The sequence below is a fragment of the Bubalus kerabau genome, unplaced genomic scaffold (genome assembly GCF_029407905.1).
Source record: "Bubalus kerabau isolate K-KA32 ecotype Philippines breed swamp buffalo unplaced genomic scaffold, PCC_UOA_SB_1v2 scaffold_50, whole genome shotgun sequence".
Lineage (NCBI taxonomy): Eukaryota > Metazoa > Chordata > Mammalia > Artiodactyla > Bovidae > Bubalus > Bubalus kerabau.
Genome location: NW_026577904.1, coordinates 561,186 through 588,055, shown reverse-complemented (window position 1 = coordinate 588,055; position 26,870 = coordinate 561,186).

Here is a 26,870-nt window from a genome sequence, read left to right as displayed (position 1 = left end):
GAAAAAAGAAGCAGACTTACAGATATAGAGAACAAACAGTGGCTACAAACTGGGAGAGGGAAGAGGGGAAGGGCATGATAAGAATAGGGAATTAAGAGGTACAAGCTATTAAGTATAAAATCAGCTACAAGGACATTGTACAACAAGGAAATAACAGCAAATATTTTATGGTAACTATAAACTATAACTATAAAGGTTATATTTGGAATATAACCTTTACAAATTATGAATTACTATATCAGACACTGACAACATATAGCAACTATAAAAATTGATTTTTATAATAAAATAAAATGGAATATCCAAACAAGTGGGTTTTTAGCTGTAGAGGTTGCTCAGCAAACTGTTAAAGGACCAGTATGGTTCCTCCTGACTGCTTATAATAAAATGCAAGAAGAGGGAGCTGAACTGAAGAAGGAATTGTTGAGCAAAAAGGAAGCAGCACTTGACTACTTAGAAAATTTTCAGTCCCTACATTTTACACACACATATACAAAAGTAAGCTTTTTCTAAAGAAAAAATAGAGGGCATGGCTATACAACCTTTGAAAATAAGACTAGTAGGGATTAGAATCACAAAATTATCCACTACCTCAGCAAAAACCAGGCATAGATATAGGATTTTATTAGCAGAAACACTGCCCATTAGGGATACTGAAACAGGATGAAATGAAAGAAGGCTGTTAAACTGCTTAGATTCTGTAAGAGGAAAGCTATTTGCAGCTATTTGGCTGCAAATGTACACTATTCTCTAAGAAACAAAAAGAAAGACTCCAAAGGCCATTCAGAGATCATCAGATTCCTTCTTAAGCTTCAAAGCATGGGCCATCACCTTGGTTTCAACAGGCCATATGGCCTCCAACTGAAGCCTTGGGGATGAGACCTCCACCTGGCAAAGCCACAGGACTGACACCCCAGTGGTTCCAGAAGGCGGGATGTGGAGCCAAAGAGGATTATTCCCAAGAAAATTTATAAACAATAAATGCTGGAGAGGGTACGGAGAAAAGGGAACCCTCTTACACTGTTGGCAGGAATGCAAATTGATACAGCCACCATGGAGAACAGTATGCTACTACTGCTGCTAAGTCACTTCAGTCGTGTCCGACTCTGTGCGACCCCATAGACGGCATCCCACCAGGCTCCCCTGTCCCTGGGATTCTCCAGGCAAGAACACTGGAGTGGGTTGCCATTTCCTTCTCCAATGCATGAAAGTGAAAAGTGAAAGTGAAGTTGCTCAGTTGTGTCCGACTCTTCGCGACCCCATGGGCTCCAGCCTACCAGGCTCCTCTGCCCATGGGATTTTCCAGGCAAGAGTACTGGAGTGGGGTGCCATTGCCTTCTCTGGGAGAGCTGTATAGAGGTTCTTTAAAAATTAAAAATAGAACTATCATATGACCCAGAAATCCCACTCCTGGGCATATACCTGGAGAAAACCATAATTCCAAAAGATACGTGCCCCTCAGTGTTCATTGCAACACTATTTACAATAGCCAGGACATGGAAGCAACCTAAACATCCATCAACAGAGGAATGGATAAAGCATGGATATGTATGTATGTATACATGCATGCATGCATGCTAAGTTGCTTTAGTTGTCTTTGACTCTTTGCAACCCTATGGACTATAGCCCACCAGGCTCCTCTGTCCATGGGATTCTCTAGGCAAGAATACTGGAGGGGATTGCCATGCCGTCCTCCAGTGGCTCTTCCAGACCCAGGAATCTAACCCACATTTCTAACATCTCCTGGAAGGCAGGTTCCTCACCACTAGTGCCATCTGGGAAACCTAATGTGTGTGTGTGTGTGTGTGTGTGTGTGTGTATCAGTTCAGTTCAGTACAGTTGCTCAGTCGTGCCCGACTCTTTGCGACCCCATGGACTAAAGCACACCAGGCTTCCCTGTCCATCACTAACTCCCAGAGCTTGTTCAAACTGCTGTCCATCAAGTCAGAGATGTCATCCAACCATCTCATCCTCTGTTGTCCCCTTCTCCTCCCACCTTCAGGCTTTCCCAGGATCAGGGTCTTTTCAAGTGAGTCAGTTCTTTGTATCATGTGGCCAGAGTATTGGAGTTTCAGCTTCCACATCAGTCCTTCCAAAGAATATTCAGGACTGAATTCCTTCAGGATTGATTGATTGGATCTCCTTGCAGTCCAAGGGACTCTCAAGAGTCTTATCCAACACCATAGCTCAAAAGTATCACTTCTTTGGCACTCAGCTCTTTATAGTCCAACTCTCACATCCATACATGACTACTGGAAAAACCATAGCTTTGACTAAGCAGACCTTTGTTGGCAAACTAATGTCTCTGCTTTTTAATATGCTGTCATAACTTTTCTTCCAAGGAACAAGTGACTTTTAATTTCATGGCTGCAGTCACCATCTGCAGTGATTTTGGAGTCCCCCCAAAATAAAGTCTGTCACTGTTCCCACTGTTTCCCCATCTGTTTGCCATGAAGTGATAGGACCAGATGCCATAACCTTACCTTTCTGAATACTGAGCTTTAAGCCAACTTTTTCACTCTCCTCTTTCACTTTCATAAAGACGCTCTTTAGTTCTTCTTCACCTTCTGCCATAAGGGTGCTGTCATCTGTGTATCTGAGGTTATTGATATTTCTCCCGGCAATCTTGATTCCAGCTTGTGCTTCATCCAGCCTGGTATTTTGCATGATGTACTGTGCATGTAAGTTAAATAAGCAGGGTGACAATATACAGCCTTAACATACTGCTCTCCCGATTTGGAACCAGTCTGTTGTTGCATGTCCAGTTCTGACTGTTGCTTCCTGACCTGCACACAGATTTCTCAAGAGGCAGGTCAGGTGGTCTGGTATTCCCATCTCTTTAAGAATTTTCCAGTTTGATGTGGTCCACACAGTCTGCATAGTAAATAAAGCAGAAGTAGATTTTTTGTGAAAGTTTCTTGCCTTTTTGATGATCCAGTGGATGTTGGCAATTTGATCTCTGGTTCCTCTGCCTTTCTAAATCCAGCTTGAACATCTGGAAGTTCATGGCTCATGTACAGTTGAAGCCTGGCTTGGAGAATTCTGAGTATTACTTTGCTAATGTGTGAAATGAGTGCAATTTTGCAGTACTTTGAACATTCTTTGACATTGCCTTTCTTTGGGACTGGAATGAAAACTGACTTATCCTAGTCCTGTGGCCACTGCTGAGTTTTCCAAACTTGCTGGCATATTGAGTGCAACACTTTCACAGCATCATCTTTTAGGATTTGAAATAGCTCAACTGGAATTCTATCACCTCCACTAACTTTGTTCACAGTGATGCTTCCTAAGGCCCACTTGACTTTGCATTCCAGGATGTCTGGCTCTAGGTGAGTGATCACACCATCATGATTATATGGGTCATGAAGATCTTTTTAGTATAGTTCTTCTGTGTATTCTTGCCACCTCTTCTTAATATCTTCTTCTTCTGTTAGGTCTATATCATTTCTGTTCTTTATTGAGCCCATCTTTGCATGAAATTTTCCCTTGGTACCTCTAATTTTCTTGAAGAGATCTCTAGACTTTCCCATTCTCTTATTTTCCTCTATTTCTCTGCACTGATCACTGAGGAAGGCTTTGTTATCTCTCCTTGCTGTTCTTTGGAACTCTGTATTCAAATGGGTATATTTTTCCTTTTCTCCTTTGCCTTTTGCTTCTCTTCTTTTCACAGCTATTTGTAAGGCCTCCTCAGACAACCATTTTCCTTTTTGCATTTCTTTTCCTTGGGGATGGTCTTGTTCCCTGCCTCCTGTACAATGCCATGAACCTCTGTGCATAGTTCTTCAGGCACTCTGTCTAACATATCTAATCCCTTGAATCTATTGGTCACTTCCACTGTATAATGTATAATATATATGTGTGTGTGTGTGTATGCAATGAAATATTACTCAAACATAACAAGAAACAAAATTGAGTCATCTGTAGAGATGTGGATAAATCTAGAGACTGTCATATAGAGTGAAGTGAGTCAGAAAAACAAATACTGTATATTAACACACCTATGTGGAATCTAGAAAAAAGGGTACAGCTTAACCTATTTGCACCAGGGCTTCTCTGGTGGCTCAGCTGGTAAAGAGTCCTGGGGTCAATCCCTGGGTTGGGAAGATGCCCTGGAAAAGGGAATGGCCACCCACTAAACATTCTGGCCTGGGAAATTCCATGGACTGTACAGTCATGGGGTCACAAAGATTCAGACACGACTAAGTGACTTTCACTGTCACCTATTTGCAAAGAAAGAAACGGAAACACAAATATACAGAACATATATATGAACACAGAGGGGTGAAGAGGAGGGCTGGGTGAATTGGTAGATTGGGATTGAAATATATACATTACTATGCATAAAACAGATAACTAATGAGAACCTACTGTACAGCTAGGGAACTCTGCTCAGTGCTCTGCAATGACCTAAATGGGACGGAAATCCAAGAGTGGATATCTGTATACATATAACTGATTTACTTTGCTGTACAGTAGAGACTAACACAACACTGTTCAGCAACTACACTCCAACAAAATTTTTTTTTTTTTAATCTAAAGGAATTTGCCTCGCTAGGTTTTGGATTTGCTTGGGACCTGTCACCCTACCCTTCTTTCCTATTTCTTTCTTTTGGAGTGGGAATGTCTATGCCTGAACCACCACTGTACTTCAGAAGCACATAATTGTCTGATATCGCAGGTTCACAGCTGGAGAAGAATTTTTGTTTCAGGATGAAATGTACCTTGAATCTCATCCATATCTGATTTAGATGGTCTTTAGATTAGACTTTGGACTTTAGAGTTGAAGCTAGAATGAATTAAGGCTTTGGGGGCTATGTGGACAGAACAAATGTATTTTGCACATGATAAAGACATGAATCTGGGGCAGCTAGAGGCATATTGCTTTGAAGTGAATTGTGTCACCTCCTCCAATTTGTATGTTGAAACCCTAATCGCCCATGTGACTGTATTGGTAATAGAGTTTTCAAGGTGATTAGGGTTAAAAGAAGTCAGAAGGGTAGTAATCTGATACATTGGAACTGATGTTCCTATAAAAGTGGAAGAGCCATCAGCTCTCTCTGACCTGTGACGACAGAGGGAGAAGGCAGCCCTCCACAAGCCAGGAAGAGAGCTCTTGCCATTAGCAGACCCTGCCAGCACCTTGATCTTGGACTTAACAGCCTTCAAAACTGTAGGAAAATAAATGTTTTTTAAGCCATCTAGTCTATGGCATTACATTATGGCAACCTGAGTAGACTAAGGCAGGATTTTAAAAAGACTTAAAGTCATTTTAAGACTGCTCAACATTTTTCATTTTTATCTGGAATGAATTCATCTCCTGACTGGTTTTTATGTTTTTTTGTTTTTTACTGTCTTCACATCTTATACTTTATTTCAGTTTGATGGCTCACCTTGAAAACAAATTTTAAAAGCTGCTCCTCTGCCCTTGCCATTCTCATTTAATCTTCTTCAGCTGCCCCGATCTAACCCCCTAAAACTACTAAAGAAAGATTTTTATATCAGTAGCACAGAGCTTCATCAGCATGAATATTGGGAATATCAGAGTCAGCCCCAGTCCTTCAAGGCTAATTCAGTTCCTGCCTTATACATGGTTCCCTAGGCAGTTTTACGGTGTTATGGGCCTATTTTATTTATAACAGTTTAGGATTTCCTGGTCGATCATTAGTAGATCAGAGCTATATACTAGGTAGTTCCTGGATTACATACTCGCTAGCTTGGAAGAACTGGAGGACTGACACCCTCCCAGTGTCAGCCAATTTTTTAGGGACAATAAACAACTCTCCCTTGCATGTGCTTTTCAAATGTAAACCAAACAATTCAGAGGCCATATCCCCAACCACCTCCTTTATTGGGCTCTTACACTCCAGGGCAATATTCCCTTGTCTCAATCACTCCAAAGGCTAAGTACCAGACAACAAATCCCTATGCCCCCAGAGACTGCGGAAATTACTCACACTAGCCAATCCTAACCCTGCTGCTGCTGCTGCTGCTAAGTTGCTTCAGTCGTGTCTGACTCTGTGCAACCCCATAGACGGCAGCCCACCAGGTTCCCCCGTCCCTGGGATTCTCCAGGCAAGAACACTGGAGTGGGTTGCCATTTCCTTCTCCAATGCATGCAAGTGAAAAGTGAAAGTGAAGCTGCTCAGTCGTGTCTGACCCTCAGCAACCCCGTGGACTGCAGCCTACCAGGCTCCTCTGTCCATGGGATTTTCCAGGCAAGAATACTGGAGTGGGGTGCCATAACCCTGCTTGCACTGCCTCAATTGTACCTGCCCATGGAAACCACAGTAAAGGCTCCTGCCCATGATTTCTCCCATACCTTCTGCCTACTGACCAGTTTTGGAGCTTCTCCATGTGCCCTCCGCCCAAACCTGCAGGGTATGCTATGCCTTCTGTTTCTAAGAATCTGTGACGGTTCTTGCCGCATAAACACTCATTTCCAAGTCTGTGTGTCTTACCACACATGATTAAAATAAATTCCAAGTACTACCAAAACTATGAAAGTGAGTGTTAGTCGCTCAGTTGTGTCCGACTCTCTGAGACCCCATGGACTATAGCCCACCAGGCTCCGCTGTTCGTGGAATTCTCCAGGCAAGAATACTGGAGTGGGGTGCCATTCCCTTCTCCAGGGGATCTTCCCAACCCAGGTCTCCTGCACTACAGGCAGATTCTTTACCATGTGAGCCACCAGGGAAGCCTACCATCAAAACGATGATATACTACCTAAAATATAGAAAAAGTAACTTGTGGTAGTAGAAAACATGCATCTCAGTACTTGGCTAACTTTAGTACATTTAACAAAACAATCGGAAAGTTTTTCGGAGTTGGCAATGTGTTGCTTTCATAATACTGTGAATATTATCAAGAGTTCAAATCAATATTGGGTTATTACTGTAAAATATATACTTGCGGTAATAATGTGCTTAGTTGGTCAGTCATGTCCGACTCTTTGCCAACCATGGACTGTTGCCTGCCAGGTTCCTCTGTCCATGAGGACTCTCCAGGCAAGAATACTGAAGTGGGTTGCCATGTTCTCCTCAAGGGGATCTTCCCAACCCAGGGATAGAACCCATGTCTCATTACAGGTGGATTCTTTGTACCTTCAAGCCACTAGGGAAGTCCTACATTAATAATCAGTCAGTCAGTTCAGTCGTTCAGTCACGTCCAACTCTTTGCGACCCCATGGACTGCAGCATGTCAGGCTTCCATGTCCATCACCAACTCTCACAGCTTGTTCAAATTCATATCCATCCAGTCAGTGATACCATCCAACCATCTCATCCTCTGTCATCCCCTTCTCCTCTGCCTTCAATCTTTCCCAGCATCCGGATCTTTTCCAAGGAGTCAGCTCTTCACAGCAGGTGGCCAAAGTATTGGAGTTTCAGCTTCAGCATCAGTCCTTCCAATGGATATTCAGGACTGATTTCCTTTAGGATTGACTTGTTGGATCTCCTTGAAGTCCAAGGGACTCTCAAGAATCTTCTCCAACACCACAATTCAAAAGCATCAATTCTTCGGCACTCAGTGTTCTTAATACTCCAACTCTCACATCCATACATGACTACTGAAAAAACCATAGCTTTGACTAGACAGACCTTTGTTGGCAAAGTAATGTCTCTGCTTTTTAATAATGCCATCGAGGTTGGTCATATATTTTCTTCCAAGCGGCAAGGGGTCTTTTAATTTCATGACTGCAGTCACCATCTGTGGTGATTTTGGAGCCCCCCAAAAGAAAGTCTGTCACTGTTTCCCTATCTGTTTGCCATGAAGTGATGGGACCGGATGCCGTGATCTTAGTTTTCTGCATTTTGAGCTGTAAGCCAAATTTTCACTCTCCTCGTTCACTTTCATCAAGACTCTTTAGTTCTTCTTCACTTTCTGCCATAAGGGTGGTGTCATCTGCATATCTGAAGTTATTGATGTTTCTCCCTGCAATCTTGATTCCAGCTTGTGCTTCATCCAGCCTGGCACTTCTCATGATATACCCTGCATATAAGTTAAATGAACAGGGTGACAATACACAGCCTTAACATAGTCCTTTTCCAATTTGGAACCAGTCGGTTGTTCCATGTCTAGTTCTAACTATTGCTTCTTGACCTGCATACAGATTTCTCAAGAGGAAAGTCAGGTGGTCTGCTATTCCCATCTCTTTAAGAATTTCCCACAGTTTTTTGTGGTCCACATAGTCAAAGGCTTTGGCATAGTCAATAAAGCAGAAGTAGATGTGTTTCTGGAAGTCTCTTGCTTTTTTGATGATCCAACAGATGTGGGCAATTTGATGTCTGGCTCCTCTGCCTTTTCTAAATCCAGCTTGAACATCTGGAAATTCATGGTCCACATACTGTAGAAACCTGGCTTGGAGAATTTTGAGTATTACTTTGCAACTGTGTGGCATGAGTGTAATTGCACAACAGTTTGAACATTCTTTGGCATTACCTTTCTTTGGGACTGGAATGAAAACTGATCTTTTCCAGTCCTGTGGCCACTGCTGAGTTTTCCAAATTTGCTGGCATATTGAGTGCAGCACTTTCACAGCGTCATCTTTTAGGATTTGAAATAGCTCAACTGGAATTCTATCACCTCCACTAACTTTGTTCATAGTGATGCTTCCTAGGGCCCACTTACTTTGCATTCCAGGATGTCTGGCTCTAGATGGGTGATCACACCATCATGTTTATCTGGGTCATGAAGATCTTTTTGTATCGTTCTTCTATGTATTTTGTGTATCAATGCAAAGAAATAGAGGAAAACGATAGAATGGGAAAGACTAGAGATCTCTTCAAGAAAATTAAGAGATACCAAGGGAGCATTTCCTGCAAAGATGGGCATATTAAAGGACAGAAATGGTATGGGCCTAACAGAAGCAGAAGATATTAAGAAGAGGTGGCAAGAATACACAGAAGAACATTAATAATACACAGTTTAAATATGAGACCTATAGGAGGAAATAGCACAATGTACTTGTCTAATTTAGAAAGACGTTGCTCTCCCATTACCTCCTGAATCAAATAAAATTTCCTCATTTTACATGTAATTTTAAACATCCAATATGTATTGGGTAAAGTTATAAATGCTGGATGTTTAGAGGTAACCCAATCCTCAGGGTCTCAATCTTTCCAAATGTGTTTCAACCAGTACTCATTGTGCAGGCTCTTTGTTCCGCATGGTCAGTCTCCCAATATCAAGTTCCGTCATTCCAGCTCCAGCACTGGTGTTCCCACTGTCGCCACTCCTAAGTGGTTCCCTTCTTGTCCTCTTCTCCTGTCCAGATTCAGCATATCGAGTGTCAGCTTCCCAGTGAAGTCTGTCTTGATTTGCTCAGTCAGACTGGCATTTCCTCTTCTGAATTTCTACAGCCTTGTAATCATTTTCACATAATTTTTGTGAAACGTAGTCTTAAGGCATGTGCTTTTTTTGCCTTTTGGACTCTGTGGGAGAGGGAGTGGGGGATGATTTGGGAGAATGGCATTAAAACATGTATAATATAAGAAACGAATCGCCAGTACAGGTTCGATGCAGGATACAGGAAGCTTGGGGCTGGTGCACTGGGATGACCCAGAGGGATGGTATGGGGAAAGAGGTGGGAGAGGGGTTCAGGATGGGGAACACATGCACACCCATGGTGGATGCATGTTGATGTATGGCAAAACCAATACAATATTGTAAAGTAAAAAAATAAGAAGAAGAAGAAAAATTGTTTTAATTTCTGAAATGGAAATATTTCTTTATATATATAAAATGAGTTCCCCCCCCCCCCAATGATTCTCTGCCTCCAGGCAAATGTGTTCAAGTGAATGTGTACACATATAATCCATGGGTTCTAGAAACTGAGAAAATAGGAAATCTTGACCTCTCAATGGCTCTCAGGTAGTGTTCCATGCACCTCCAGGAGCACCAGGAACAGGGCTGAAGCAGTGAGAAACCAAGATACACCAGGGAAGCCCTACTCTGGTCACTCCTATAACTTCAACAAGCAGCTCAACTTATTCTTTTTTTTTAATATAATTTTTGTTTGATTATTTTATTCATGCATATGAAGAAAAGGTTTTGTGAACCTAAAAATATTTATGTAAATGCTTAGTATGTTTTAGCTTTGTCTTTCTCATTAGATTCCAGGCTTCTGCACCCAAAGGGCCTGGCACAGTAATTGCTAGATAATTGGGTCAGCTTGTTCCTGATTGGCTCCTCTACAAATGTACAGATGATAACCACAGTGATCATGTCTCTTAATCTTTTCAAACAAATCTATTCTAGTCTCCTAAACGCTAGTTCTTTTCTGTGTTCTCTCATTTTCTTAAATAATGGTGTCTTGGGCCTCCCAAATGAACATGAATTATAGCTCCATTATGTCTTTATAGATAGCAAGTTTTAGCTTTCTTTCCAAAGCACACAAATGGATTTTAAGGAGATCTGTAAATGGTTATAATTTAAGATCAGAGGGTATTATCCTTGAGATAAGATTAGAATTTGGCAGGAAAAAAAAAAAAACAAAAAAAACACAAAAACCCCACAACTTTTATTTAGAAACCTGGCAACTTGAACATAGAAGCTTACTGCAGCAGAATTTCAAGTCAGATACTTGGTTGGGATGCAAGAAGTAAAGGTTGGAAAACAAGAAGTAGGTTACATTTGAAAGGACTAAGTAGTGAGTGAATTTACTTCTTAAACTGTTATCTTCTTCCCCATATTTACTCTGTTGTACTGAAATGTTTGTTCTGTTGTTTCAGGCAGAGAGAGAGAGAGAATGCATAAGCACTTCATCATAAGAAACTAGCTTACATGTTCATGATGGCTGACAAGTTCGAAATCTGGAGGGCAAGCTGACAGGCTAGAAATTCATGTAAGATTTAACGTCACAGTCTTGAGTCGAAATTCTGAAGGCTGGTGAGGCAAGTGAGCAACTCAGGCAGGGTTTCTACATTGGAGTCTTGAGGCTGAATTCCTTCTTTGGAATCTAGACTGGTGCTGACCGAACTACTGCACACCACAGGCTAGTCGAGTTGACATATAAGATTGACCATCACTGTGTCTTGTTACTGATCAGCCTCTGTTCTCTGAAATCTTTTCCTCAGTCAGCTCTACTCAGTTCCACCTCACTTCACAAAGTAAAACAAAGCTTAATTTTAGTCTTTTAAGGGTCTTCCATTTGCTACAGACCAGCAATCCCTGAACTAGTCTGGATTTCAGAGAGCTTCTGGATGACACAGCCACACAGGCCAAATCCCCAAGCAGCCTTGTGTGACAGAGGCAGTCCTGGCTGGTAGGTTTGGTAGAAGAGAGAGCGGAGAGAGAAATGGATTATGTGAGGTAGGTTGGCCCCAAAATTTCAATACAGACTTACCAGTTAATCAGTACTATTACAGACAGTATATCATTTGTATCATTATTGCTAAAATTTTCAAGAAGTCTGAGGCAGTCCACCTACGATGTACACACTTCAAGAATGTGGCTAAGGGCGGCTCTGAACTGCTCTTTCATCCTGTGTTCAGAATCTCAGTGGTCATCTCCATGGATTTGTTTAGAGAAGAACTGAGGTATTCAACACCGTGATTCAAGCTCCCAAAATGACATCTGTCCACATGAACACAAGTGGCTGCATACAACGAGCACTAAAAAGTGAGGTTAACCGTAGTCATGCTTCATGAGCTCTCGTCTGCTGCTTCAGTCTGCTTAAAAAGCAGACATCTGCATTTCTATATTTGATATCCTATAGATATGTATCTGGTGATACTCAGATTTCACTTGCTCAAGGACAAATAGTAAACACTGGGGTCAGAACTAGATCACAGCCTTCTCCACTATGTCATCCAGTCTGTTAAACATTCGTAATTACTATTCTGGGAGATAGAATCATTCGGTTTCTAAAGGAAATTAGGGACAAGCAGCACGGAACTTACTTGTTTTAGAGGTAGGGGTTCTGACAGAAAAGGAAAAAAAAACAGTGGCATTACTTTGAAAATCTCTTACTGTGAATTGCCATAGAAAAATTAAAATTTACATGAATCCCACTGATATAAACTGTAACATTAAAAAAATGGAAGAATAAAGAAATGGCGTTTTTCAGTTATGATAATAAAGGAAGCAAGTTTCTTTTGTGCCTGGTAATTACACTGAAAACATAACTGCAAGTCAAATTTAGCTGAATCTTTGAAGAAGTAGAGCAGGGTAAGAGACTCATTTGTGGGTTCTGAGAATCAGCTTGATCTTTCCTTCCATCACAAAAATCAAAAAGGTTATTGTAACTTGAGAAGGAAAAGCAAGAGTCAACAATGGCTGAGATGAAAGACACCGGGAGCAGATTTGCTGCCTTTTCAGTATTTTCTAACTGGGCATCCTGTCTCCAACTGGATCCTCTTCTAATTGATTCTTCAAAATCTTAACTTCCAATAATTAAACTTCCATGGGGTCGCAAAGAGTTGGACACGACTGAGCCACTGAACTGATACAGAGGTGAGAGTCCAGAAGGAAATTAGCGTTCATTGGATACCAGTCAGCTTCTTTCATGTTGCCTTGTTTTATTTACTTCAGAGCTTTACCTACTGCCTGAAATGACCTCAGTTGTTTGTGGTTGGTCTACCCTTACTAGAATCAAGTTCCCTGAAAGCAGAGCTCTGCTCTGTCATGTCTTCCAGACGCTGAGGCACCAAAAGACCATAGTTGACACGTAGTAGGAGTTCACGTTTTTTCAATAAACTCTAGGCCTGGTGGGCTGCCATCTGTGTGGTCGCATGGAGTCGGACACGACTGAAGTGACTTAGCAGCAGTAGCAGCAGGCACAAGACTAGACACACTGTGAATATTACATCATATGCTCTCAAAGTGATCTTGAAATGCAAATACTATCATTCCTGTCTTCAGTAAGAAATCAAGGTTTAGAGGAACTAAGGAACTTGTTAAAAATCAGGCAATTAAGGAGAGGGGATTTGAGCTAAGGTATGATGCACATTGTTTGTGGTCCATGTCATAAGGCATGTTTCCCAAAATAAACCATGGTTGGAAATAAGATGTTCATGGGCATTTTTGGACATGGTGGTGGGGGAGGGTGAATTGAGAGAGTAGCACGGAAACATACACATTACCGTATGTAAAATTAGATAGCCAGTGGAAATGTACTGCATGATGCAGGGAGTTCAAATCCAGTGTTCTGTGACAACCTGGAAGGGTGGGCTGGGGTGGGAGGTGGGAGGGAAGTTCAAGAGGGAGGAGACATATGTATACCTATGGCTGATTCATGTTGATATGTGGCAGAAAGCAACACTATATGGGAAAGCAATTATCCTCCAATTAAAAATAAATAAAACATTTTAAAACTGGCATGAAGTAACATAGCATTAGATCATAAGACACCCACTCCTTTATAAACTTCCTTTGATTAACTTGATTGCATCAACGGTAAAGACTGAGATTAGTGCCAGTGTGTATTTAATGCTTCTCTAATAACTGCTACTCTCTCTCGCCCTCGTTCAGTTGAGAGCTGGTAAGAAAATAAAGCCAAAGCTTTGTTTCCAGGCTTTTATTTTAATCTATATAATTATTCTATAGGTGATTATACCTATAAATTTTATGCTTGTGCATGCTTGGTCACTCAGTCTTGTCCAATTCTTTTGTGAGCCAATGGACTGTAGCCCGCTAGGCTCCTTAGTCCATGGGATTACCCAGGCAAGAATATTGGAGAGGGTTGTCATTTCCTCCTCCCGGGGGTCTTCCTGAACCAGAGATGGAACCTACATCTCCTGCACTGTAGGCAGATTCTTTGGAGTCTGCCGAGTCATTGGAGAAGCCCATTATATAAACATAGTCTATTTATAAAGGATCTACACAACTATTGCAAATCACTTGCCTTATTCAGTTTTCCCATTTGCAATAGTTAGATAGTTCCTTCACAAGTAAATCTTAGATAAAAGTCTTGAATCTACTTGAAAATATTAATTAGGTAACAGTACAGATGATATATTTGGCAAAAACTGTGGAGGTTGGTATACACTGTCTAGTTTGAAAAACCCTACTGTGAAGCAATTTATAGGTCCTAGAATAGAAATAAGCAATAGAAGGAATTGCTGTGATAAGGAAACTCAGACATGGAAAATAATTCTCCCCAAAGGACTGTAAAACTTGTGTGCTTGAGGTACAAAAGTTAAAGAAGCCTAATTCTTGACATAACTGGGGAAAATGCTGAGAGTATAATTAAATTATAGTCCCTGGCTAGTTGTGCCTAAAATATAGAGGGGGAGATATTCAAATAATCAGAATACAAGTTAGGAGACAAAAAAATGCCCAAAGGAAAAAAAATACATATGATATGAGAATTCATAGTTCTACAAAGTATTAACTACCCTTGTTATCATTAAATTTGTAACTCATAATTAATTATATTAACTACACATTTTATTTGTTATAATATATAAATTACAGAAATACCATAAGTTCATTCACTTGGTTATAAACTTATAATTAACAATTTTATCATGCATGCTCAGAATAATAATGAATCTCCTTGCTGACTCTGCATGCATGCATGCTAAGTCACTTCAGTCATGTCCAACTCTTTATGACCCCATGGTCTATAGCCCACCAGGCTCCTCTGTCCATGGCATTATCTAGGCAAGAATACTGGAGCGGACTGCCATGCCCTCCTCCAGGGGATCTTCCCGACCCAGGGATCAAACCCATGTTTGTTAATGGCAGGTGGATTCTTTACCAGTAGTGCCACCTGGGAAGCCTGACACTCATATACAGAAATAAAAATGCTGTATCCCCTGTTTTGGATGAGCAACAACTGAAAAATATTCACTTGCCAAAGTGCAAGGCATTTTTTTTCTATAATTGAGAAAAGCTTTGAGGGGTCTGGCAAAGATAACCTGCTAAATTGCCAGCCATTTAAACAATAATCAAATTCATAACCCTGGCCAAGCTTACACATCTTTAATATGGCACAAAGTTAGAGCTTCACTAATGTTGGGTGCTGCCTGAGAAACTGCCATCACTTAGTTTATTTTAGGATAAACTTTTAACAACGAAGGGACTGGTTTTCCTCTTCAAATTTTTTTTATGCTGACATCTGTTTATACAGAGTATCAAAATAAAATCACATGGTCCAAAAGCTTGGACTTTCTGTGTGGCCACTTCAGTAAACGGGAGTACAGAACAGTGCTGATCTCATTAAGCTATTTTGAATGTTAAGTGAAATAAAGCAAGCCAATCTGAGGTATCTGGCACGTAATAAGCCCTCAGTTATCATTTAGCAACTAAATATTAGCCTGTGTTAGGAAGCACAGTGTTCTCACCTCTGGGCTTTCCCAGACACCCGAGGAAACATGAACTTTTTAACCTTTCTTGGGCTGGTACCTACTCTAGTGCTTCAGCCAGGTCACCCTAGGTGTACATCTCACTCTGTGACTCAGGTCTGTTTCCCTCTGCTAGTACAACCAAGGGCCTCCAGGTGGTGCTGGTGGTAAAGAACCTGCTTGCCAACACAGGTAGACATGAGAGACTCGAATTCGATCCCTGGGTTGCGAAGAACCCTAAAGAAGGGGTTGACAGCCCACTCCAGTATTCTTGCCTGGAGAATCCCATGGACAGAGGAGCCTGGCGGGCTATGGTCCGGGCTTGCAAAGAGTCAGACACGACTGAGGCGACTTAACACGCTGCAGGACAGCCAAATAGAGAGGTTGCATTCAAGCTTCAACAGGGCCTTTTTTTTTTTTTTTTTTTTAATTTTATTTTTAAATTTTACATAATTGTATTAGTTTTGCCAAATATCACAATGAATCCGCCACAGGTATACATGTGTTCCCCATCCTGAACCCTCCTCCCTCCTCCCTCCCCATACCATCCCTCTGGGTCGTCCCAGTGCACCAGCCCCAAGCATCCAGTATCGTGCATCGAACCTGGACTGGCAACTCGTTTCATACATGATATTACACGTGTTTCAACGCCATTCTCCCAAAACTTCCCACCCTCTCCCTCTCCCACAAAGTCCATAAGACTGTTCTATACATCAGTGTCTCTTTTGCTGTCTCGTACACAGGGTTATTTTGATTTCTCCAAACTGTGAGCAGTGACTTTTTATCATACCCCTTGTCATCTCAAACACCCTTCTCTTTTGTCATTTTTTTTTTTTCAGCTAGATCAGCTAAGGGTAACATTTAATACAATGCTTCTCTTAATCTTTTTATAGCCACTAACTATAGCTCTCTGGAAACTTTTGCCTCTGACAAACAGTATGTTAGACATTTTCCCAAACGATATTTAAAGAAAATGTTGGATGCAGCCTGTTCTATTTTTGCATACCTTTTTCTTACAGCCAAGGGCTAGGATAAAGAGGATGTATAAGTTCAGTGAGATTTTAAGAAAAGAGTATTCCCTTAGACTCATTCATTTATGTATAAAACAAAATGCTTTAATTCTTTGGAAAATCTATTTGGAGGAAGATTCATTCCCAAATTTTATACTTTCACTGATGTATGCTGATTGTGAATTAAGCCCCTATTGCTCTGTTCTATGACCTGTCAGGATGACCATAGGTGATTGATCCAACAGTCAGTTGGATTCTGGCGAGCCAGCTGGAGCCACGAAACAACAGAACTCTTACTTCTGAGATCCATAGAACCACCCTGGTTTTCACTCTTCCTAGTTCAGTTCAGTTCAGTTGCTCAGTCGTGTCCAACTCTTTGCGACCCAATGGACTGCAGCATGCCAGGCCTCCCTGTCCATCACCAACCCCCAGAGCTCACTCAAACTCATGTCTATCGAGTCAGTGATGCCATCCAACCATCTCATCCTCTGGTGTGTTCACTCTTCCTAAGGCGTTTTCAAATCTCCTTGCTTACTCAACATATCTGAATATCCTCATTGTAAATTTCCTCTTTCAGCTCAACCAAGTAGAAGTGGATATCGGTTGCCTATAAGCTAAAGAATCCTAGTTTATGATTTACATTTTAAAAGTTAAAGATATCAAGTATGTCAGTAACATATCAGACTTTTGTATGTTTCTAAACATATTAAATATGGGATGAGAAAGACAAAACAATTTTTTTCACTCTAAAACACATGCTACTTGTTTCAACAAGCAGTTAACTGCCTATAAAAATGCCAGGAAAAAGAAACACTCTTATTCAGTGAATTTCTCAAAGTAACAGCTACTTCCCAGGTGGTGCAGTGGTAAAGAATCCACCCACCAATGTCGGAGAATTGGGAGACACAGGTTCAATCTCTGGGTCAGGAAGACTCTCTGGAGTAGGAAGTGGCGACCCGCTCCAGTATTCTTGCCTGGAAAATTCCATGGACAGAAAAGCCTGGGCAGGCTACAGTCCATGGGGTTGCAAAGAGTCAGACATGACTGAGTATACACACACAGTCTCAAAGTAACAGGGCATGTTTTTTTAAATGCACGTAACATTTATGACCAACCTAGATAGCATATTCAAAAGCAGAGACATTACTTTGCCAACAAAGGTTCGTCTAGTCAAGGCTATGGTTTTTTCCTGTGGCCATATATGGATGTGAGAGTTGGACTGTGAAGAAGGCTGAGCGCCAAAGAATTGATGCTTTTGAACTGTGGTGTTGGAGAAGACTCTTGAGAGTCCCTTGGACTGCAAGGAGATCCAGCCAGTCCATTCTGAAGGAGATCAGCCCTGAGTGTTCTTTGGAAGGAATGACGCTAAAGCTGAAACTCCAGTACTTTGGCCACCTCGTGCGAAGAGTTGACTCATTGGAAAAGACTCTGATGCTGGGAGGGATTGGGGGCAGGAGGAGAAGGGGACGACAGAGGATGAGATGGCTGGATGGCATCACTGACTCGATGGACGTGAGTCTGGGTGAGCTCCAGGAGTTGGTGATGGACAGGGAGGCCTGGCGTGCTGCGATTCATGGGGTCACAAAGAGTTGGACACGACTGAACGACTGATCTGATCTGAACATTTCAGATTTCTTCATTTTACTCTCATCAAAATTATTTCATTAAAACGACATAAATCTTTAAAATAATAGGAGTTTCTTGTGATATTCAAGTAGTTAATGGTACATATAAAATTTAAAGTAGCGATATGATGTACTTCTGCAAATAGGTATCATTTCTAATAGCAGCAGATTTTAAGTAATTTGATATACTAGGAAGTCACAGTAACTATCCTACTTCTTTTTATAACATATATGTTATGAAATTTGGCCCCAATATACTCTTTGTTTCTTCTCTTACTACACATACTCTTCCAACATACAGTTTCTTATCTCTGTACATTTAATATCATGGATGTGATCTAAAATTCTATCTCCACATCTCTCCCAAGCTAATTTGAAAGGAAAACTCATATTATCCTGCAAGGCCCTACATAATATCACCTCTGGCAAGTATTCTTCATGCACTTTCTACATCTCTTTAACCAGATTCAATTTTACTTCTAATCTATTTTTTACCATATCATTTTGTAAATCCTCTAGTACTTCCATGATCTTCTCTATTAGTAATTTAAGGTCTGCCGCCTGAAATTATCCCTGAATCTCTGTTGGCAAGGGCTTTGTTGAACAAACACTTGTTCATATTTGTGTCTTTTTAGCAAGTACTCATCTGAACATTTCAATTCAGAAAAATGTGAGGGAAGTTTGAGATGGTCTGCGTAATGATTTTGAGAATTACTAGAATGTTCTTAAATATAATATTGGGACTTTTTATGGTTTGGATACATTTTTTCAATTTAGGAATATATTAAAATTTGCTAAGAGATTTTTAAAACACTTTTAACCAATTTCTATTCCTAGCAACAGCATATGAAACTTCCAGTTGTTCCATACCTTACCAACACTTAGTATTTTCACATTCTATTTATATATTTATACATACACACACACACACACACACACACACACTCTCTGCTTGATTTGGTTGGGCATTAAGCATTTTTGTTTCTAATGTTGTAAGTGAAATTGGTCCATATTCATTAATTTCTGTTCTTAATTCAATCATTTCCTTCATACTATTTTCTTTGTGTACACTCTTGCTTTTTTCTAGTGTTTTATATTGGATACTTAGGTTCACACAGGTATAATTCTTTATATATATATGACCTGCCTCTTGAGAAATCTATATGCAGGTCAGGAAGCAACAGTTGGAACTGGACATGGAACAACAGACTGGTTCCAAATAGGAAAAGGAGTACGTCAGGGCTGTATATTGTCACCCTGCTTATTTAACTTCTATGCAGAGTACATCATGAGAAACGCTGGACTGGAAGAAACACAAGCTGGAATCAAGATTGCCGGGAGAAATATCAATAACCTCAGATATGCAGATGACACCACCCTTATGGCAGAAAGTGAAGAGGAACTCAAAAGCCTCTTGATGAAAGTGAAAGTGAAGAGCGAAAAAGTTGGCTTAAAGCTCAACATTCAGAAAACGAAGATCATGGCATCCGGTCCCATCACTTCATGGGAAATAGATGGGGAAACTGTGGAAACAGTGTCAGACTTTATTTTTCTGGGCTCCAAAAGCACTGCAGATGGTGACTGCATCCATGAAATTAAAAGATGCTTACTCCTTGGAAGGAAAGTTATGTCCAACCTAGATAGCATATTCAAAAGCAGAGACATTACTTTGCCAACAAAGGTTCGTCTAGTCAAGGCTATGGTTTTTCCTGTGGTCATGTATGGATGTGAGAGTTGGACTGTGAAGAAGGCTGAGCGCCGAAGAATTGATGCTTTTGAACTGTGGCGTTGGAGAAGACTCCTGAGAGTCCCTTGGACTGCAAGGAGATCCAACCAGTCCATTCTGAAGGAGATCAGCCCTGGGATTTCTTTGGAAGGAATGACGCTAAAGCTGAAACTCCAGTACTTTGGCCACCTCATGCAAAGAGTTGACTCATTGGAAAAGACCCTGATTCTGGGAAAGATTTGGGGCAGGAGGAGAAGGGGATGACAGAGGATGAGATGGCTGGATGGGATCACTGACTCGATGGACGTGAGTCTGAGTGAACTCCGGGAGTTGGTGATGGACAGGGAGGCTTGGCGTGCTGTGATTCATGGGGTCGCAAAGAGTCGGACACGAATGAGCGACGGAACTGAACTGATGTGTGTCTGGATATAAACAAATGTTTATATATTAGCTATAATTATATATCTCTCTCTCTCTCTCTAAGTAATATCTTAGTAATATATTAATAGTACTAATATTGTTATATTAATGGTATTATCAATATTGTATCTTATATATTAAAATATCTACTTTTTACTCTAAGTATTTTACTAATACATTGATAAATAATGTAATTACTATATTAATATTAGCTATGTTAATACTGGGCAAAATTCTTTTCTGGATAAAGAAGCTTAAGATCTGATGAATTATATAAACATAGATTATATATAAAAAGTATAATATATACTAGGTATATCTATACCATATATATATAGACCTAGGATTCCCTGGTGGCTCAGACGGTAAGAATCTGCCTGCAATGCGGGAGACCTGGGTTCAATCCCTGGTTTGGGAAGATTCCATGGAGGAGGGCATGGCAACCCATTTCAGTATTCATGCCTGAAGTATCCCCATGGACAGAGGATCCTGGTGGACTACAGTCTGTGGGGTTGCAAGGAGTCAGATGTGACTAAGTACACAATATAAATATATATCGTGTGATATAAATATAAATTGTGTGATATAAATATATATCACAAGACCTTATAGTTCTTTATTTAAAAAAAGTTCTAACTGAAGATACATTTTTTTCCCAATGTTAACACAGCCAAATAAGTTCCCTTTTTCTTGGTAATAGCCTGATACCATTATTTTCTCTTTACTTTAGACTTTTCTGTGTCATTATGTCTTAGGTATCTCTTTTAAAACAGAATACAATAAGATTTCTAAAATCCAATTCATAGACTTTGATTATCTCTGTCTTTTAACTGGAAAGTTAATTCTATTTAAAAAGTGACACTTTGGGAATCTTCCTATATCTTATTTTGTAATTTTGAGGTATGATACTTTTCTCCCTTTTCTTTCCATCCCACTTCCCTGATAGCTCAGTTGGTCAAGAATCCTCCTGCAATGCCGGACACCCAGATGATTCCTGTGTCGGGAAGATCCCCTGGAGAAGGGATAGGCTACCCACTCCAGTATTCTTGGGCTTCCCTTGTAGCTCACCTGGTAAAGAATCTGCCCGCAATGCGGGAGACCAGGGTTTGATCCCTGGGTTGGGAAGAGCCCCCGGAGAAGGGAAAAGCTACCCATGCCAGTATTTTAGCCTGGAGAATTCCAGGGACTACACAGTCCATGGGGTCACAAAAAGTCAGACACGACTGAGTGACTTTCACTTCACTTTCCATCCCACTACTACATTCTACTAGACTGAGCAAGTGTACTCATTTTTCCTTTTCCTTTAATGCTTTAAAATTTATATATTCTGTTTTTATATATTGCTGGGTTTCAAGGAGGATGCTCATTACTATACACTGCAATATCCAAAGTTATGTAAATTAATTCAGGCACCTTCCCAAAAGACAGCCATATTCTGGGCACCCTATCTAGTAGGCATGGCAGGTTCACAGGGACCATGAGCAGAGCTGATTTAGAGTAGAGTACTGGTATTACTGGGTTCAAGAGTTTAATTTTGTTTCTGATGTTTGGCAAAGTTTATTTGGATTCTAATTTGTGCAGGACCAATAGTATTTCCCTTGCCTGCTATGCTATGTCTGTCATGTCCGACTCTGCAGCTCTATGGATTGTAGCCCTCCAGATTGCTCTGTCCATGCGACTCTCCAGGCAAGAATACTGGAGTGGGTTGCCATGCCCTCCTCCAGGGGATCTTCCCTACCCAGAGATCAAACTGGAAATCTCTTGCATCTCCTGCACTGACGGGCAGGTTCTTTACCACTAGCACCACTGTATTTCCCTTGAAAGAAAGCGAAAGTTAAGTCGCTCAGTCATGTCCAACTCTTTGCAACCCTGAGGACTGTAGCTTACCAGGCTCCTCTGTCCGTGGTATTTTCCAGGCAAGAGTACCAGAGGGGGGTGCCAGGTCCTTCTCCAGGGGATCTTCCCCATCCAGGGTCTCCCACATTGCAGGCAGATGCTTTACCTTCTGAGCCATCAGGGAAGTCCTTGGGTGGCAGCAAATGCTTAAGATCCGGTTTTATGGTCTCAACATGTGATGAACTTGATCATTGAGAGATATCAAAGAGTTTTGTGTTTTCCCCCCCTTGTTTTGTCTTTTTGTGCTTCAATTTTATTGGAGAGAAGAACACATTGCAATGTTAACAACTGTGATATAGTGTTTCTGTACTTACTTTTGACCTATTACTAAAGGTATAAAACTAGATACAAGATCTTTTCTATCTACAATTGAGAACAGTCTTTCTCTCTCAATGTAAGCATGAAATATTTTCTGTCACAGTCATTAATAAATTAACTTCTATAAATCAATAAATGAAAGATCTACTCAGCCATTAAAAAGAACACATTTGAATCAGTTCTAATGAGGTGGATGAAACTGGAGCCTATTATACAGAGTGAAGTAAGCCAGAAAGAAAAACACCAATACAGTATACTAACGCATATATATATGGAATTTAGAAAGATGGTAACAATAACCCTGTGTACGAGACAGCAAAAGAGACACTGATGTATAGAACAGTCTTATGGACTCTGTGGGAGAGGGAGAGGGTGGGAAGATTTGGGAGAATGGCATTGAAACATGTGTAATATCATGTATGAAACGAGTTGCCAGTCCAGGTTCGATGCACGATACTGGATGCTTGGGGCTGGTGCACTGGGACGACCCAGAGGGATGGTGTGGGGAGGGAGGAGGGAGGGGGGTTCAGGATGGGGAGAGTATGTATACCTGTGGCGGATTCGTGTTGATGTTTGGCAAAACTAATACAGTGTTTCAGGTTTAAACATAAAATAAAATTTAAAAAAAAATAAAAAAAGAATAAAATAAAATAAAATAAAAATCAATTCTGATTGGTTTATAGAAAATTTAGGTGTTTACATGAATATAATATTCCTAGAATCCCACATACAAAGGAGCAGACTTCTAATACTTTAGCTGTGCTATTAAGAGAAAAATGATCCTTCCACAGCAACTTTTTCTATGAAAACTGTTCATGTAATCAAAGTAATTTTTTTTTGATAAATCAGACTGCTTTGGTAATTTTGGTTTAAGAATGCTTCTATGAGTTCTCTGTTTTATAAATGTGGAATATAATGCATAATGTAATTTTTAAATAGGTCTTATATGTGTTTTCTTATGAAGAGACCAGTTGACCTGAACTTCCTAAAGTTTTCCCATCAGTTTACTGATCGGATAAGGTAGTATATTTGCACAGTGTTCAAGATGATGGAAAATATAAAATTGTATTTAACTGATAACTAGAAATGGAAGATCTGTACATTGAAAACTACATAACATTAAGGACAAAACTGAAGTAAACAGAAGCAAATGAAAAGTTATTCCATGCTTATGAAGTAGAAGAATTAACAGTGTTACTATATCCATACTAACCACAGCATTCTACAGATTCAGTGCAATCCCTATCAAAATACAGTAAGTCCCCTACATATGAATGAGTTCCATACCAAGAGCACATTCGTAAATCAAATTTGCTCGTAAGTCCACCAAAGTCAGCCTAACCCAACTAACACAACTGGCACATAGCAGTGTACTGACTTACATGACTGGACATGCAAATGCACGTTCACATCTTTGAAAGTTTGCAGTTTGAGGGTTTGTATGTAGGAGATTTACTGTACAAATGGCATTTTTCACAGAAAAGAAAAAATAATTACAAAATTTGCACAGAAACACAAAAGACTAGAATAGCCAAAACAATCATGAGAGAGAACAAGTCAAATTGGAGGTATCATGCTTCTTGAGCTCCCAAATTACCGAGACATTCAGAAGTACCTTGGCAAGTTGGAAAGCAAGATAGACTGAGGGCAGAACACAGGTTCCACCACTAAAGAGTTTCAGTTAATTCATCTCTAAACAGGGCTAATAAAGCCGACTTTGCTGTGCGGTTGTAAGTTCTGAGATTACGAGTGAGAAGCATTGTGGCGGGTGGTGGTGAAACTAATGCAAAGAAAAAACTGCATTTAACTCAACTGAAATATAACTCTGACAAACTTTTTTTTAATCAGTAGTAATTAGACTCAGGGGCATGTCCGCTTAGATATAATTTCCAGATTTTTTAGTTAACTTTAAGACCAGTACTAATATTGGATTATTGAATAAATAATCTTTGAATACTTAATTTCTATATGAAATAGAATACTGAAATATTAGTCAGCAATATTTGCTTATTATTTATGTATTTACATTTTATTATTATTCACATTTCACATTATGTACATATCATGCTCATTTGCTCAGTCACGTACGACTCTTTGCAACCCGTTGGACTGTAGCCTGCCAGGCTTCTCTATCCATGGAATTTTCTAGGCAAGAATACTAGATTGGGTTTCCATTTTCGACTCCAGGGGATCTTCCCAGGGATCGAATCCAAGTCTCCTGCTTGGCAGGTGGATTCTTTATCACTGAGCCACCTGGGAAGACTCCTTCAGTTCAGTTCAGATCTGTTCAGTCACTCGGTCATGTCCGACTCTTTGCGACCCCATGGACTGCAGCACACCAGGCTTCCCTGTTGCCCCCTTATTTACATATAAAATACTTTTTATTTACTGAACACGTTTATTTTTGCCACTTTATAGAGTTGTAAAAATGATAGCTGTAGGTAATTGCTTTATGTGTGCTCATGAAATTTGCTGGTATGCTACCAAGATTGTGTATGAAACAGTTACTCCTTATCTTTCCATTTTCTGTGTGAAAAATAAATTGGATATTTAGGTTCAAAATTCATGCTGGAGCTATCCTGGGAACAATGATTAAAAGATTAAATGTGTAGAAAAAGTAATGAGATGCATTTTTGCTTATCAATGGGAAAACAGAGTAATTTCTTCTTAAAGCAAATATTCTGTACAGCAAGTACAAGATAGTAAAAAAAAAAAAAAAAAGCTTGAATGGACAGAAAAAGTTTAGACAGTTTCAAGAAAATTAACTTTGTCTTAGGATACCTTCCTAGATGGTGCTAGGACTAGACAGACCTTTGTTGGCAAAGTAATGCCTCTGCTTCTTTATATACTGTCTAGGTTGGTCATAACTTTTCTTCCAAGAAGTAAGAGTCTTTCAATTTCATGGCTGCAGTCACTATCTGCAGTGATTTTGTTGCCCAGAAAAATAAAGTCTGTCACTATTTCCATTGTTTCCCCATCTATTTGCCATGAAGTGATGGGACCGGATGCCATGATCTTTGTTTTATGAATGTTGAGCTTTAAGCCTACTTTTTCACTCTTCCTCTTTCACTTTCATCAAGAGGCTCTTTAGTTCTTCTTCACTTTCTGCCATAAGGGTGGTGTCATCTGCATATCTAAGGTTATTGATATTTCTCCTGGCAATCTTGATTCCAGCTTGTGCTTTATTCAGTCCAGAATTTCTCATGATGTACTCTGCATAGAAGTTAAATAAGCAGGGTGACAATACACAGCAATGACATACTCCTTTCCCGATGTGGAACCAGTTTGTTGTTCCATGTCCAGTTCTGTTGCTTCCTGACCTGCATACAGGTTTCTCAGGAGGTAGGTCAGGTGGTCTGGTATTCCCTTCTCTTCCAGAATTCTCCACAGTTTGCTGTGACCCACACAGTCAACGGCTTTGGTGTGCTCAATAAAGCAGATGTTTTTCTGGAACTCTCTTGCTTTCTCGATGATCCAGTGGATGTTGGCAATTGGATCTCTGGTTCCTCTGCCTTTTCTAAATCTAGCTTGAACATCTGGAAATTCATGGTTCACGTACTGTTGAAACCTGGCTTGGAGAATTTTGAGCATTACTTTTCTAGTGTGTGGGATGAGTGCAATTCTGCAATAGTTTGAACATTCCTTGGCATTGCCTTTCTTTGGGATTGGAATGAAAACTCACCTTTTCCAGTCCTGTGGCCACTGCTGAGTTTCCCAAACTTGCTGGCATATTGAGTGCAGCACTTTCACAGCATCATCTTTTAGGATTTGAAAGAGCTTAACTGGAATTCCATCACCTCCACTAGCTTTGTTTGTAGTTCTGCTTCCTAAGGCCCACTGGACTTTGCATTCCAGGATGTCTGCCTCTAGGTGAGTGATCACACCACTGTGATTATCTGGGGCATGTCTGAAGAGAAGCAATGAAAGCCTTTAAAATGTTGGTAAAGTAGGCTCAACTTTTATGAGTTTATTTATAAGATAAAAAGAAAAACCTCAAGAATTCTTCACTGCTAAAATATTAGATTAACACAGTTCTAGAATATTGTTTTCTATCAAAATGCAAATTGGTGTAGGAGTATTCAGTCTGCTTGTAGAAGAGGTAGTTGTTTGTTACCTTCTATGCAATCTGCCTGACCGATGAGAGTCTTTTTCTTACTAGATTAGGCAGCATATAAGTGGGTCTTGTTTTCTTTTATCGGTTTGGTCAGTATATGTCTTTTGATTGGAGAAATTAGTCCATTTGCATTTAAAATAATTATTAATAGGTATGTACTAATTGTCATTTTATTAATATTTTTTTTCTGTTTTGTAGTTCATCTCTGGTTTTTTTTCAGGTTTCCTGCTTTCTTCCCTCGTTGTTTGATGACTTGCTGTAGCATTATGCTTAGATTCCTTTCTCATTATCTTTTGTACATCTATTATAGGTTTGTGCTTTATGGTTACCATGAGGCTCACAGATAACAGTTTCTGCATACAACTGTTGTTGTTCAGTCACTCAGTCGTGTCTGACTCTTTGTGACCCGATGGACTGCAGCACACCAGGCTTCCCTGTACTTCACTATCTCCCAGAGCTTGCTCAAACTCATATCCA